The sequence below is a fragment of the Rutilus rutilus genome (genome assembly GCF_951802725.1).
Source record: "Rutilus rutilus genome assembly, chromosome: 1".
NCBI classification, from domain to species: Eukaryota; Metazoa; Chordata; class Actinopteri; order Cypriniformes; family Leuciscidae; genus Rutilus; species Rutilus rutilus.
This window is the reverse complement of record NC_140209.1, coordinates 68,475,901-68,489,797: the sequence shown is the minus strand read 5'-3', so window position 1 is coordinate 68,489,797 and position 13,897 is coordinate 68,475,901. Positions and strand designations below refer to the sequence as shown.

Sequence of the window (13,897 nt, the reverse complement as noted above, 5' to 3'; positions counted from 1 at the left end):
TTCTTAGTACTAATGCTGAATTTATGTTCAAGAACCTTGTAGCTGCAAGGTTAAATATAGATTTTGTATATTATAAGCTTATAAAAAATGAGGGATGTTTTGATGATATTTGGTGTCTTAATAATGTTTTGTGTGAAATTGATGAGGGCCAGTTGGTTCTGAATTTTTAATTTATTTTATTTTTGATTAACGAGTATTTGATGATGGTGTGAATAATGTTTTTATTATGTAAATAATAAAGTCTTGTTAAACCTCTCTCTCTCTCTCTCACACACACTCTCTCTGTTTCTAATTCTCTCTCACTCACTCTCTCTCTCTCTCTCTCTCACACACACTCTCTCTGTTTCTAATTCTCTCTCACTCACTCTCTCTCTCTCTCACACACACTCTCTCTGTTTCTAATTCTCTCTCTCTCACTCACTCTCTCTCTCTCTCTCTCTCTCTCTCTCTCTCTCTCTCTCTCTCTCTCTCTCTCTCTATCTCCATTTCTTTCTTCTAAAGCTTCACTGTCTTCAAGTAAGTATTGTTACTCTATTCTTTATTTTTCTTTTACCTTACTCTCTCTCTCACTGTCCAAAACATTTTTAGAAATGTAGTTTTTAATTTGCAAAAGGTTTACCTATTGGGGTACAACACTGGCAGCCCTTTAAAAAAATTAACAATGGTTTTACTACGGTAACCATACACACAACTAATTACAGGCGCATGGAGAGCACAAATCACAAATTATTTTAGAGGTAATGAAAATGTATTCACCTCATATATCAACCCAAAGTGCATGCTTTTAAAAGTAAAAAGTATCGGTATCAGCGTTATTGAACCCTTTATTTACTTGGTATCGGATCAATACCAAATTTTGCAGTATCCAGTGTAGTCTACTTCCTGTTCTGTGGTGTGCAATCTCCACTCTCTCTTTCTCATATCTTATGCAGTCCTACAACAAGCTGTCGTTAATAACATTGTCACATTGTCTTCCTCTCTTCCAGAAGCCTGGTGTCTTCAAGTAAGTATTGCTTTTTTTTTTTTTTTAAGTCTTGTCCTGTTTTGTTTGTGTGAAAGAAGTACTTCTCAAAATCTTTTTGTGTCTTTGTCACTCTCTCCCGCTTACTCTATCTATGATAGAAATGCCAGGCCAAGGGTCAACAAGGCGAAATTGTATGGTTTGCCATACAGAAATGAATGTGGCCTGCAAAACTTGCAACACATGCCAGGAAGAACAGCCACATAAGCTGAGGCTAAAAAAAAAACTAAAACAATGTGATCAGAAGAGGGAGAGCTGGTGGATATGCAGAAACAACATCGCACCACCTCTCATATCCAGGGTGAAGCTGTGTTGTTGGTATGCGATTGCTTTCATTGTTTTTATGCAGGTTATGCAGGTTATTTTCCAAATGTTGCTATATATATTTTCAAATAATACATGTTACTTTGTATGTGTGTGTCCTTGTATTTTTAGCTTGAAGAATAGCAGGCACTGGGATTAAGGGGGTTTTACTTTTGTCCAAGCCTGGAAAACAGCCGAATGCTTGGGTGTCTGAGGTTTTGGCACCCCGCTGTCAGCTGAATGTGACATCACATACATGCCTGGAAAGAATTAAGGGCCTGTATGATATTGTTATTCAAGGTAAGAATATTCTGTTATTTTATTTTTTTAGTTGTCCTGTATTTGATGCTGTCACAGGTAAGGCTGTGGTTGCCTTCTCTTGACTAATAGATCATTCAGATTATCATTGATGGTTTTCGCTTACAATTAAAACTGGTCCTAGCAGAGTAACTTCACGATAGCCTATATTTTATTATTTGTTTGTTTATAACGAACTATGACATTGAATTGGAAGACAAGGTAATTAGCCATGCTATAATTTTAATTACAAAATTCCAGTAGAAAAAAATGGCACAATTGGTCAGCCACCAGACTAACTCAAACATCCATCACATGTCTTAAGAACATTCACCTATTAAATCAATACTGCTTGGTAGAAGTAGTTTGGTAGAACAGCACTTGTTAGGTCTATACACATCTCTTTTTGCTACTACGGCTGCAACCAACCATTATTTCTACTGTCGTTTTTTTCCCCTTAAATTAATCGATTAGATGTTCTATAAAATGACGTAAATTTATGAAAAAGGTCGATCAGTGTTTTCTAAATAATTCTGTACTTCTACCATGTAGGCTGGACCCCACAAGTTGCTGCAGAACAACTCAATGAACCTTCATCAGCAGCCCCAGTTGAACCCCCAACAGGACCACCAATGGTCACACCAGATCAACAGGAAACAGTGGCCCTGCTTAATCCCCCAACAGCTCCAACGGGACCCCCAGCAGCACTTATTGGACCACCGAAGTCCCCAATTGGACAGTCAGTGTCCCTTTTAGCACCCTCAGTACAACCACAGCAGCTGTCCCAGAACCTGGGGAACAGACCCCACTCCCCAGAAGGGCCTTCAGCAGCCTCCCCAGTTTCTCTTGATAAAGGTAAGCAAAAAAGGAGCTATATGAAGAGTATTGAAAATAAGTTGTAAGCCCCACAAAACCATACTCTTACTTTGTGTAATGTGAAACTGTAAACAAATTCAGAGTCCAGAAACATTTATTATTATTATAATCCTAAAAAAAATTACACAACTGTTTTCAACATTGATAATGATAATAAATTACACAGTGTGTCCGTGAGCAAGGCAGTGAAGGCACTTTACTCCAGGGGCTCCAGGGGGATTGTCCCTGTAAATGCACTGTAAGTTGCTTCGGATAAAAGCTTCTGCCAAATGCATATATATATATAAATGTTTCTTGAGCATCAAATCATGATATTAGAATAATTTCTGAAGGATCATGTGACACTGAAGACTAATAATGATGAAAATGCAGCTTTGATCACAGAAATAAATTACATTGAAAAATATAATCAAATAGAAAACAGTTTTTTTTAATTGTAAAAATATTTCACAATATTGCTGTTTTTTGCTGTATTTTGGATCAAATAAATCCTTGGAGACCGGAAGTCTTCTTTTAAAACATTAAAACATCTAACCGTTCTAATGATTTTGGCCACCACTGAATATACATTTTAAAGCGATTATATGATCAGAACCTCTCATCAAATTCCATGAACTGCTGCAGTTCATTACTTCAATAATGCCTGTGTTTGCCCATATTTTAGGACATTGTTTGGGTGTTTCGGTGTCTTCCTATTCGTGGTGCACAATATATTCACTCAGTATCATTATTGCAATATCATATGAAAATGTTGCAGAAAGTATGCAATATTTCGTTTATTTTGTGGAGAGATGCGTCCGTTGACTGTGTGGCTTAGTTGTATTCGATTTAGAGTAATCGTTTCATTGGCCAGTTGCATACCCTATAGAGTAATCGTTTCATTGGCCAGTTGCATACCCTATAGAGCACCACATGATGAGTGCGGCTCTGGGAGACAACAAAACAATGGAGATCAGAGGCGAAAAATATCAGAAATGGGGCCAATCAATTTTTGTGTTTTTACATCTGTTTAAGAATATCTAAATTAATATCGTTATCACAATGTTCATGATCAATATTCCAATATCACATTTTGTCAATTTCGTGCAACCCTAATTAGGCACTTTGATGGAAATTGATTTGCAAGATCTAACTGTCTATTCAAGGTTATAAAGTTGTGGAATGATAGGCTATTTTCAGCTGTGATTACTTCACTGTGATGACATTATTCCAGACTGATTGTACAAGTCCTTCAGCGGCTTTAGCCTGCTAATGGCAGGACCTGGTTATCCTTAAAGGAATAATTCACCCATAATGCATCATTTATGTATCAAGTGCTCACCGTGTGCTGCCTTCAATCCCTGAAACAAAGTTTTAGTTGTTCATGGAAAGACATTTGGACAAATAAAGCCCAGTCTTCATTATAAACTGTGCTTAAATATCTTTTACATATTTTAAATGTTTCCCTGTGTTTAACAGATGAGGTTGTGGAAGGAGGCTGCCCTGCTCCCGCTACTGTGCGGCCAAATAAAAGGAAAGGTGTGTTGATGTACTGCTTGTCCAGCTTTCTGTATAGGAGTGTGGACTGAATGCCACAAAATGGATGAGTATGAGCTGCAGTATCTAGCTACAGTCTTCTGGCAATTATCTGGCAACGTAACAGCATACATAGTCAGAAAGTCACATACATTTTTTGGTTTTGGTTTTCACAGTCAAAAGCATGTTAGTCTCTGCTATGAGAAAGCGATTAACGACTCTCAGGCAGCACAATAGAGATTCATTTGAATTCATGGATTTAACTTGTCTTTGTTTGCCAATATATTTATCACAACTGCCCGACCCTACAGTTTGTGTTGATTACAGTAAATTACCAGTGTTCAATACAACTTCTGTACCATAATAACTACAATATGAAAACTATAACTAAGCACAACCCATGCTAGCTTAATTATCATTCTATAATGGCTTGTTTATTGTAGTGTTAAGCTTTGTGTGAATAATATTTTTTCCTTTCAGAATGCCGACATACAGTGACAGGGAGCCGGGATTATTACCCTGTGAAGAGGGTTGCCAAATACAGAGTTATCAAGGTTAAATACCACTAAAACACTATACAGGTTACATAATGGTCATTTATTGGTGTAATGGTCTTGAAAAAGTATTGGTGATTGGTATAACTGCTAAACATGGCAAATATTTGAAACACTATTTTTAGGGCCACAAATGGAAGCAAGTGGAGTGGGAGCCATGCAAACTCTGGTATGTACGACTTCTCATGGGTAACACATAGCCAATTCATTTTAACATTTACAAACTATTGACATATGTTAGGTAAGATTAAGGTAAGATTTGTCTATATAGTTCATAAATATATTATTATTACCAACACAAAGTGTCTTAATAAGGTGTTGGGCTAGTACGTGCCACCAGAAGAGTTTCATGTTCTTTGGCATAGATTCTCTAAGTCTCTGAAATCTGGGGAGCTTCATTCGTCCAAAATATATGCTTTCATTTGGTGTTTTGATGACGGTGGTGTCCAAAACCATAACAGCTTCAGTCCAGAAAGTTGTTATGGTGGCTCTTGGTGGCCCAACACCTTACCAAGACACTGTATTTAGTTTTTTCTCTTAAAGGGGTCATGACATGAGAAACCAAATTTGAACAATTGCAGTATGATGCTGGCTTTGCCAGAAAACCTTTGCATAAGATAAGGCCGTGTGGACTATTCTGGGCTCAACAACGACGACGCAAACTGTAAGTAATGTAGGCTATTTAAAACTTAAAACTGTTTTAAAACGTTAATTGCAGTTTAATTCATTATGAATAATCACCGTGTTTTGACTTAGTTTAGCCTACTTATTGTTTTCATGACCGTCATGTTCAGGCTATTAAAAGATGTAGGCTGGCAAACTGACAAAATAGTTTCACACTTTCTATGTGGACGGGCTGATGCATTCTTAGTTGTGTTGATGGTTCATTTCCTCTGATTCCGACTCAAACATCATTGCAATCGCCATCGCCTCGCACGCATCACCCGTCACTATGGTAACGGTAAACACAGCTCCGCAAAATCCGCACGTTTTGACAAGGGGGCGTTAACAATTGATGCATAGGCACTGACGTTATCCAATCATAACAGTGGGCGTTAACACTGAACTCTTAAAGGGGAAACACCCCCAAAACAGACTGTTTGAATCAGAGGATGAGAAACAGGGTGGGAAAAGGTCATAAATCACTCAATTTTAAACGTTTTTTGTCCAAAAAACTATAGTAATACTATATTTGCACCTAAGGGAACATAATAAAATAAAAGAAAAAAACATGTCATGACCCCTTTTAATCTTTTTTTTTTTTTTCACTGATTAAGATGTTAAGATGCCCAAACTACTCGGCCTGCATTATGTGAAAGTTTTCTTTTTTTTTTGGAGCTTCAAGAGAGAAGCAAAGGAGACATGACCTGTTGCCTCAAAACATTGAATTCACTGTTACCTTGCGGATGGCTTATATGCCCCATGTAGTTACATTGGAGCTAATTTTTAATTAAGTTTCTCAAAAGTAATGTGATCGGTGACATTTTTCATTTTAGGACCTCATTCTCATAAATCTACAATACAGAGATAAAGAAATTGTCTGTTACAACATTACTGCCTTACTTAATACCTGGATCAATATATTTAGTGTCAGCTTGTGATCTTCATTTGTCACATATGTTGTCGTACAGTAAAATGTGGACTTCACATTCCTCATTTCTGAGTTACTAAGAAAACAAACAGTATTTCTTTTTTAATAGAATTGTCTCTAAAACGGAGCCGTTGGCTCAGTCAGTCTTCATAAGTGAAGATAAACCTACCAAACATGTAAAACACTTTGGAGTATTGTGCACACCAAACAGTGGTTCATGTCACACACATAACAGATTATAGGATTTTATTGTCTTAAAATAACAATTAAGGCTTTCCTTGCATTGTAGTTGACTAGCATTAGCCTACTGTGATGTAATGAAACCCCACTAAAACACAGCGATTGGAAAACAGCTACAGGGGTCTTAATGTGTGTCTTTGTGTCTACAGTTCATCTGCAGAACCAAAACATCTAATTGCATATTTCCTTATTGTGTTACAGTGGAAAGAAGTGGCCATTGGAGTGGGTGGCGGATATGGACACTTGTTAGTGATCCCATCAGGTTCCCAAGAAGGTGCTGGAGCACTGTTATGGTTTTTTTGGTGTAATAGTTTGCCTTTCTTTCTTTCTTTCTTTCTTTCTTTCTTTCGTTCTTTCTTTCTTCTTACTGTTGTGGACATAAACGCTTCTTGCGACTGGACCCTTTCATTGCCTCTTTCAGGTGTATTTAATTTTGCACTTTATATTGGGTATTAATACTTTCATGTTCTGCACTCCAGTTATTGTCAGTTATGAGCGAGTTTAGTTATGATTTGTCGTTGTTTACTGTGCTTTCATCAATAAAACGTTGAGGAATGAATTTGTTCTTTATTTTCAGACACACTATTTATTGAATTGTACACTTCATTATATGAGCATCCAAGACAACATAAAATATATATGGGAATTTATTCAGAGAATAGTTTTATAAAAAAATAAAATAAACATTTGTAGCTTTTGATCCTTAACTTTTCTCTATATAGAAACCATACTGTCTCCTATGAATAACACATGATGTCCTGTCAGTGTTGGGCTATCGAAAAATATCAATCATCCACACTAATTAATTGATCACATATTTTGCCTACACATTTCATCTGTCAAACAATGGAAATGCCTTCGCATACAGCACCATGACTCTAAATGGCAACCTGTTATACAACTATACAAAGCTTTTTTACATAAAAGATTGACAAATTTGGGAAATAACATTTTTTTTTTAAATATATGTAAAACTACATTACATAATGTGTTGAGTAATCGTACCATAATTAAAAATAATGTGAACTGTTGTCCTACCAATCACATTGTGAAGTTTTGCTCAATAAAAATGGTTTTAAAAGTGTGCCGGTGACCTCATAAAGCATTGCACATAATGTGTCGTGTCATTATGACGTACAGTTTGTGACTTTACTTTGTCCTGGATGGAGCTGTCCCTGGATTCCCCTTCCTCTTCAGATGGCACTGTTATTACCAACAGTGTATAGATTACTTTTACTAAGATTACTGCAAACAGATGTCTTTCATTAACAAGGTAATGTACAGGAATACATTTATAATCTTAGCAATTACATTACAATTACTATTGTAATCAAATTATCTTTACTTCAGTTACTTGAGCACTGGACTTTTGAAAGATATCATGAGAGCTGAGGTGTCTTTTGGTAAAGGACCAGGTTTTAATATGTTTTTTTTGTGAAACTGACCCTGAATCAGACCTCATGATGTGGTATCTTGCTCTGCTTGTGGTATAGGCTGGACTCAGTGAGATTTCAAAGTAACACAAAAGTAATTAGTAAATCTAATTACTGTATTGCTCTTGGAGATATGGGAAGTGTAATATAATGTCATATGTGACGATTGTCTATGTAGCCACTTAGCCATATGACCACAGCATAAAAACACTTAATTATGAACTATAAAAGTATGGACTGGGAGGATGGACACTGGATATCTATAATGATTTTTAATGTAACTCACCTCTGTATTTTAATTCATATTGAATCAGATCACTCTGAAACACTTTATCAGGTTAGGGTTTGTGAAAAAGAAACGTTCCAAGAGGCCCACAGTGACATCTGTGATTCAAATAATTTAAAATAAACTCCGATCATATTTTGAGCTATTTATAAACATTCAGTGGTCTTTAAATTATGAATATGCCGTTTTTAGCCAAAATCACAAAACCTGTGCCGTTTTCTGGGACTTCGCTTCAGCAGAGCGGCAGTAGCTCATTAGCAATTCGCCTCTGCGTTGTGGGCGAAGCCGTTGGCACGGAAACTTAAATTTAAGTTTACTTATAGAGCACATTGAAAACCTAGGTCTAAAGTTTAAAGTTCAATTGTGCATGTATTTATGATCCCCTCCCCTCCCCTCCCCTATCAGGTGTTCTTGTGGTAAATGCATTACTATGCCCATTGCTACTGAGAATATTTGCTGCTGGGAAATACCCAAGGTAGATTATATGATGCTATACATTACTTATTTACAATTGTATTGATAATTATTTTGTCTCCAATATAAGCCACTGTCCACATAATTGATGCCGTCTGTATTTTTTCCCCTGTAGGTTGTTGTCAAACTAAGGGTTCTACTGCAGCCTCATCCTACCTGTATGAGTCTTCACCCAGGATTAGAGCCAGTGTGCCTAGATGAATATGCACTTGAAAATGCCCTCAATATTTTCAGAGCCCTCCATGGCCCAATGCTAATAAATGTTTATAATGCGTAAGTAAAATACTGTTAAACAGTTCGTGCACATCAAAAGATGCATAGGGGAAATCACAAGATCCCACATCGTGTTGTCTCAAAAATGTCTGCATTTCAGATTTTTGTAGTACAAAATATTGCAACAAATAATGATTTACTAAAACAGTAATCACATTTTATTTATATTATTATTAAAGTATAAATTTGTTATATACATTCTGTGATAAACACCAAAAATGTAAATCTTATCAGATGGATGATCACAGGACAAAATTTAACAATAGTCTGCAGTCTAGGGACATAGCTTTGTGTAAACAACTAAATATAATTTACAATCTTGCATTTTTTTCCCAGGCAGAGGAGGTATCTGGCCTACCGCCAGTTTGTCAGCTGGGTGTGGGGGTACTTGGGCCATGGCAATAGGCTAGTGATCCCATCCTGTGTTGTGGTCAGCATCCACCAGCGGTATCCAGACCCTGAGGGAAATTATGTTGGCTTCTTACACCACTAGATGATTGCCTTTTTTCAGATGAAGAATAAAAAGAAATAAAAAGATTTTGAAGAAATAATTGTACTTTACTATTCTCTTGAATTATAAAACTATAACTATATGTCTGTTAATGATTGAAATTAAACATCATATGAATTAAAATAATCAACCAGAATAGACTGCCATGACATTTGTGTTTGACGTCTGCCAAGACGCTAAATAAATAAAGTACATCAGTGGCTGACGCGAGATACATAGGCAGCAACAGCCTCTTGCTTGTCTGGTCTGTGGAACTGAGAACACAGGGTGTCTGGGATCTTCAGTTCCTGAAGCTCAACAGTGAATTTTGCTGGTTCATGCAGCACCTCGTCGAAGAAGACGAAGGTTGTCCACATAGTTGCTAATGCCAGACATTACAAACGGTGATGATCGTGTTTTTTGTTTTAGTTTTTTTAAGCAGTGGAAACGAAATGATCAATGTTATTCTGACTGTCATCACCACTGTAAAGGGGCTGCTTCTGTATATGCTCTTAAACAGCTGGGAATAAAACAGTAATCAAACATCTGTTTCTATACACATTATTTACAGCACAAAGTAATTACAGTTACTTGCTGTTAACAATACATCAAGCAATTAAACAAAATCAATCAAATGTGCAAGCAGAGGCAACTCTCACAGCTTCCTTGTAAACCTCCATGCCAAATGTGTTACTGTGCATGAGAGGGTCAATACTGTCCTGTAATTTGGCCACAACCTCCCGAAGTAAGGAAGGGGTTCTGGAACAGAAACTGTTGATTCTTCATCAATCTCGGTCACGACCGGTCCATCCCAGTCAATGCTCAGATGATCAGATCCCAACTGAAATAACAGAGGGAAAAAACTTATAAGGATTTTGTGAAAAAATACTGAATAATTTATTTATATTTTAAATCCAGAAATACCCCTTATCAAGGCTTACTCCACCTGATCACACAATGTTCCTGTACTTGAAATTTGTCCTGAAGTCCACAGTTGCTGAGGAGATTTGTGGCCTTGTGAAGAAAGAGGGTGAATTCTGAAAATATTAAGGTGTGCATTTATCCTGGGAATCATGACAAATTGTAGACATAAGATGTGCAGGTCATTGTTGGGATCTAGAAAGCCAGAGTCCTCAAGATGAGGGAAGGCTGCATAACAGTTGCTGAGAACAGAGCACCACAAGTCACGCCGTAATCGCTCGACTGGTTGATTGTGCACACTTCTGCCTGTGATCATGCTCCTGTTTCTGCCAAGTAAAAAGGAAGAATTAAAGGTACGATGTTGGTTGTGTTAGTAATGTAGGAAAAACAACAACATCATGAATATCAACATCTCATTCCATATCTTATAGCACGCACCTGTTAAGTACAGGGGATGAGATTGTAAGTTGAAAAATAAATAAATATTGAAAGTTAAAATACCTGGTCCCCTTAAGGGATGCTCTAACATGAACCGAGCAACATCAGCATTTTCTCCACCCTTGTCACTTCGGACACGAACAGGCAATCCATGACTCTGTACAGCCTCCAGAAAACACTGAAGCACCGTTGAGGCTTTGTTGTTAGTATTTGCTTGAAGACACATGATTTTCCTGCTATACATCAATTCCTCCATGGACAATTATTCGCCATCTAAAATGAGAACAGCAAAATAACAATTATTCCAAAGGAACAGTGTGTGTGTGTGTGTGTGTGTGTGTGTGTGTGTGCACTAACTTGGATGGGTTAAATGCAGAGGACAAATTCTGAGTATGGATTACCATTCTTGGCCTTCTCATCATGTCAACTTCCATAATTCCCCACAATCATAATGTGTAACTGACACAGGAAAACTAAAATAATGAAAAAGGTTAGTTTACATTTTCGTTACACATAGCTCAAATATAACATTTTTAAATATGTATAACCATTTGCATAATGTTTCTAAACTTGTATTGTCTCCATGATGTACAGCTGAACAGTGGTTTGTTTTTTTATTTGTCGATTTGTTGAATTTAAAATTCTTTACATTATTGAATATTATGAAGTAAACAAAGACTCGCCTCACAAGCTCGTGATTTCCATCTATGTGCCAAAGTGACAGTGGCGAGGGAACGGAGTCGGGTCTTCTAGGTATGAGCAGGACCTCAAGGCCTCGTGAGACACTTCCAATAGGATCAATGGATCAGAGAGTTGCTCGGACTCTTTGCTGAGGGATCCTTTTGGGGGGGAAAAGCATAACACTAAATGCATGGCAAGTATAGTTCAGGATATTGAACTAAAGATAGATTCTGTACATGTGATAATGCAAGTTTGTTTACTTAGTTATTTGATTTCTTAAGTAAAACTTGTAGGTTAAGAACATATGTTTGGAGCACAATATAGTAAGCATCTTATTTGCCATACCTTATGCCTGTGCTCCTCAGATATCCAGAGACCTTTCTGTATCCAGAGTTGGGAGTGGTTGCAAGAAAGTCTGCCACAGTTCGTCGGAGATCCTCCTCACTAATGTCTGTAAAACTTCACTGATAATTCCAGTTCTTTCATTCGTCTTCTAATTGTTCTGACACTCACATCCAAAAGTCTAGCAATTTCAGGAGCAGTGAAGTCAAATTCAAGAAGGAATTCAAGGTGCTCTTTTGATATGTCAAAACGAGGGCGTCCCCTTTTTCCTGATTGAATAATTGGTGCTTGGTACCCATTAAGAAGTGTGCACTGACATCTGTCTAGTGTTTCCAATGCAGACGCCAGATTCCACACAACTTCTGGAGCTTTGGGTATTGAAGTGGTTTCAGAAAACCTGGACAATACATTTAGAACTTGTTCAGTTCTTATAGACAAAGTCCATGTCCTCATGAATGGATGCCGATCTACATCTAAGGTCGAGGAATATGTTGGAGACCTCTTCCAAAAATTCTTGTTTTTTGACAAAAGTTACAAATACATGCAAAACAAACCACCTATAGCAATCTTAGGCCGCTGGCTGTTGTCACGGCTGACAAAGGAAGATGTGGATCTAAAAAACATGTTCTACGCTTTAACAAAAACAAAGAAGGTAATCCATCATGACACAAGAAAAAAACATGCAACAGCTTCACATAATATAAAGACAACACCAGTCAAAGATCTGAATCAATATTAGGGTACATGAACACGTGATAACGAGTAATTCAAATGAAATGAGTAACAACTAAAGCAAACTAGAGACTGACAAGATCAGACAAAACAAGAACTAACAGGAGAAAACAAATGAATACGAAATAATAGTCCTAGAACACAAAAAAACTAAACTTGATCGCTGTGTTTGGGATTTTTTTTATTTTTTTTATGCAGGTTTTAAACTGGTCCAAGCTTTTCAGCTGGGGATCACTCATAACAACCTGAACAAGGAATATTAGGAATAATCCCATCCGATAATGACGAATAATTGTGCCAAATCAAACAAGTAACAAGGCTTAAGTGCACAGGTTTTCCATTAAATTGCTTCACTTTGGTTCAGTTGTCTCAGTTAGGATGCCAGATTGATGAATCTTGTCTGTTTGATAATCCGCTGAAGCCCACGGTCAGCTCTTCTGCTGGTGCATCTTCTCCTGCCACATTTTGCCCGTCCACTAGACTTCCCATTGATATGCTTGGACACAGCACTCTGTGAACAGCCGGCCTCCTTAGCTATGGACTTTTGTGGCTTACCCATCCTATGGAGGGTATCAATGATGGTCTTCTGGCCAGCTGTCAAGTCTGCAGTCTTCCCCATATTGATCCTAACTGAGACAACTGAACCAAAGTGAAGCAATTTAATGACACCTGGGAAAACCTGTGCAGGTGCTTTGAGTTTAGTACATGAGTAGTGTGTGACACTCAGTGTAAAACATTCATGCCCTGTCAAATTTGGGCTGATTTCTTCACAGTATTCACATTTTTTGAAATCCTGTTTTCGTGGGTTTTATGAGCTGGAAGCCCAAATTATGTACAAATAAACAACTAAATACTTGAAACCGTTTAAGTTGTGGGCCCTGAATCTATAATCTATGGAAGTTTAACGTTTTGAATGGAATTATGGAAATAAATAAACTTTTCCATAATTTTCAAATTTTTTGGAAAGGGTCTGTATTTACATTTTAGGATATTCTACAGATCTGTGTGTGAGCGTGTTTTAAAACAGTCCGCCAGAGGGCAGCAGACGCGCTCATTCATCCTTAAACAACATTGACTGAGTGATGCAGTGTACATAATCAGTGAAATTGATTGTATATATTCATATTTATATGTGGAGCCTAACAGAAGTAATATATTAAAGGGATAGTTCACCCAAAAATGAAAATTCTGTCAGTAATTACTCACCCTCATGTTGTTCCAACCGCGTAAGACCTTCGTTCATCTTCGGAACACAAATTAAGATATTTTTGATGAAATCTGAGCCTTGTCTCACTCCTCCATAGGCTGCTATAGGTGGCCCAAACTTGCTGGCCCAGAAAAGTTATTAAAGAGATCGTTAATATAGTCCAAGTGACTACAGTGGCTCAATCTTAAGTATATCAAGCGACGAGAATACTTTTTGTGCGCAA

At 37.3% G+C, this 13,897-nt stretch overlaps 3 long non-coding RNA genes across 3 annotated transcripts; 2 read left to right on the top strand and 1 right to left on the bottom strand.

The window, feature by feature from the left end:
- The first annotated feature begins 1,287 nt into the window (after positions 1-1,287).
- LOC311296728 lies at positions 1,288-2,424 on the top strand. Its single transcript, XR_014628692.1, has 3 exons — positions 1,288-1,339; positions 1,457-1,624; positions 2,174-2,424. It is a non-coding gene; the product is annotated as an uncharacterized lncRNA (long non-coding RNA).
- Positions 2,425-4,454: 2,030 nt separating this feature from the next.
- LOC311296707 lies at positions 4,455-6,936 on the top strand. The gene is made up of 3 exons (XR_014628687.1): positions 4,455-4,566; positions 4,692-4,735; positions 6,599-6,936. It is a non-coding gene; the product is annotated as an uncharacterized lncRNA (long non-coding RNA).
- Positions 6,937-9,947: 3,011 nt separating this feature from the next.
- On the bottom strand, positions 9,948-11,164 carry LOC311296722. The gene is made up of 4 exons (XR_014628690.1): positions 11,114-11,164; positions 10,776-10,985; positions 10,300-10,600; positions 9,948-10,194 (listed from the first exon to the last, which is right to left on the bottom strand). It is a non-coding gene; the product is annotated as an uncharacterized lncRNA (long non-coding RNA).
- Positions 11,165-13,897: the final 2,733 nt, after the last annotated feature.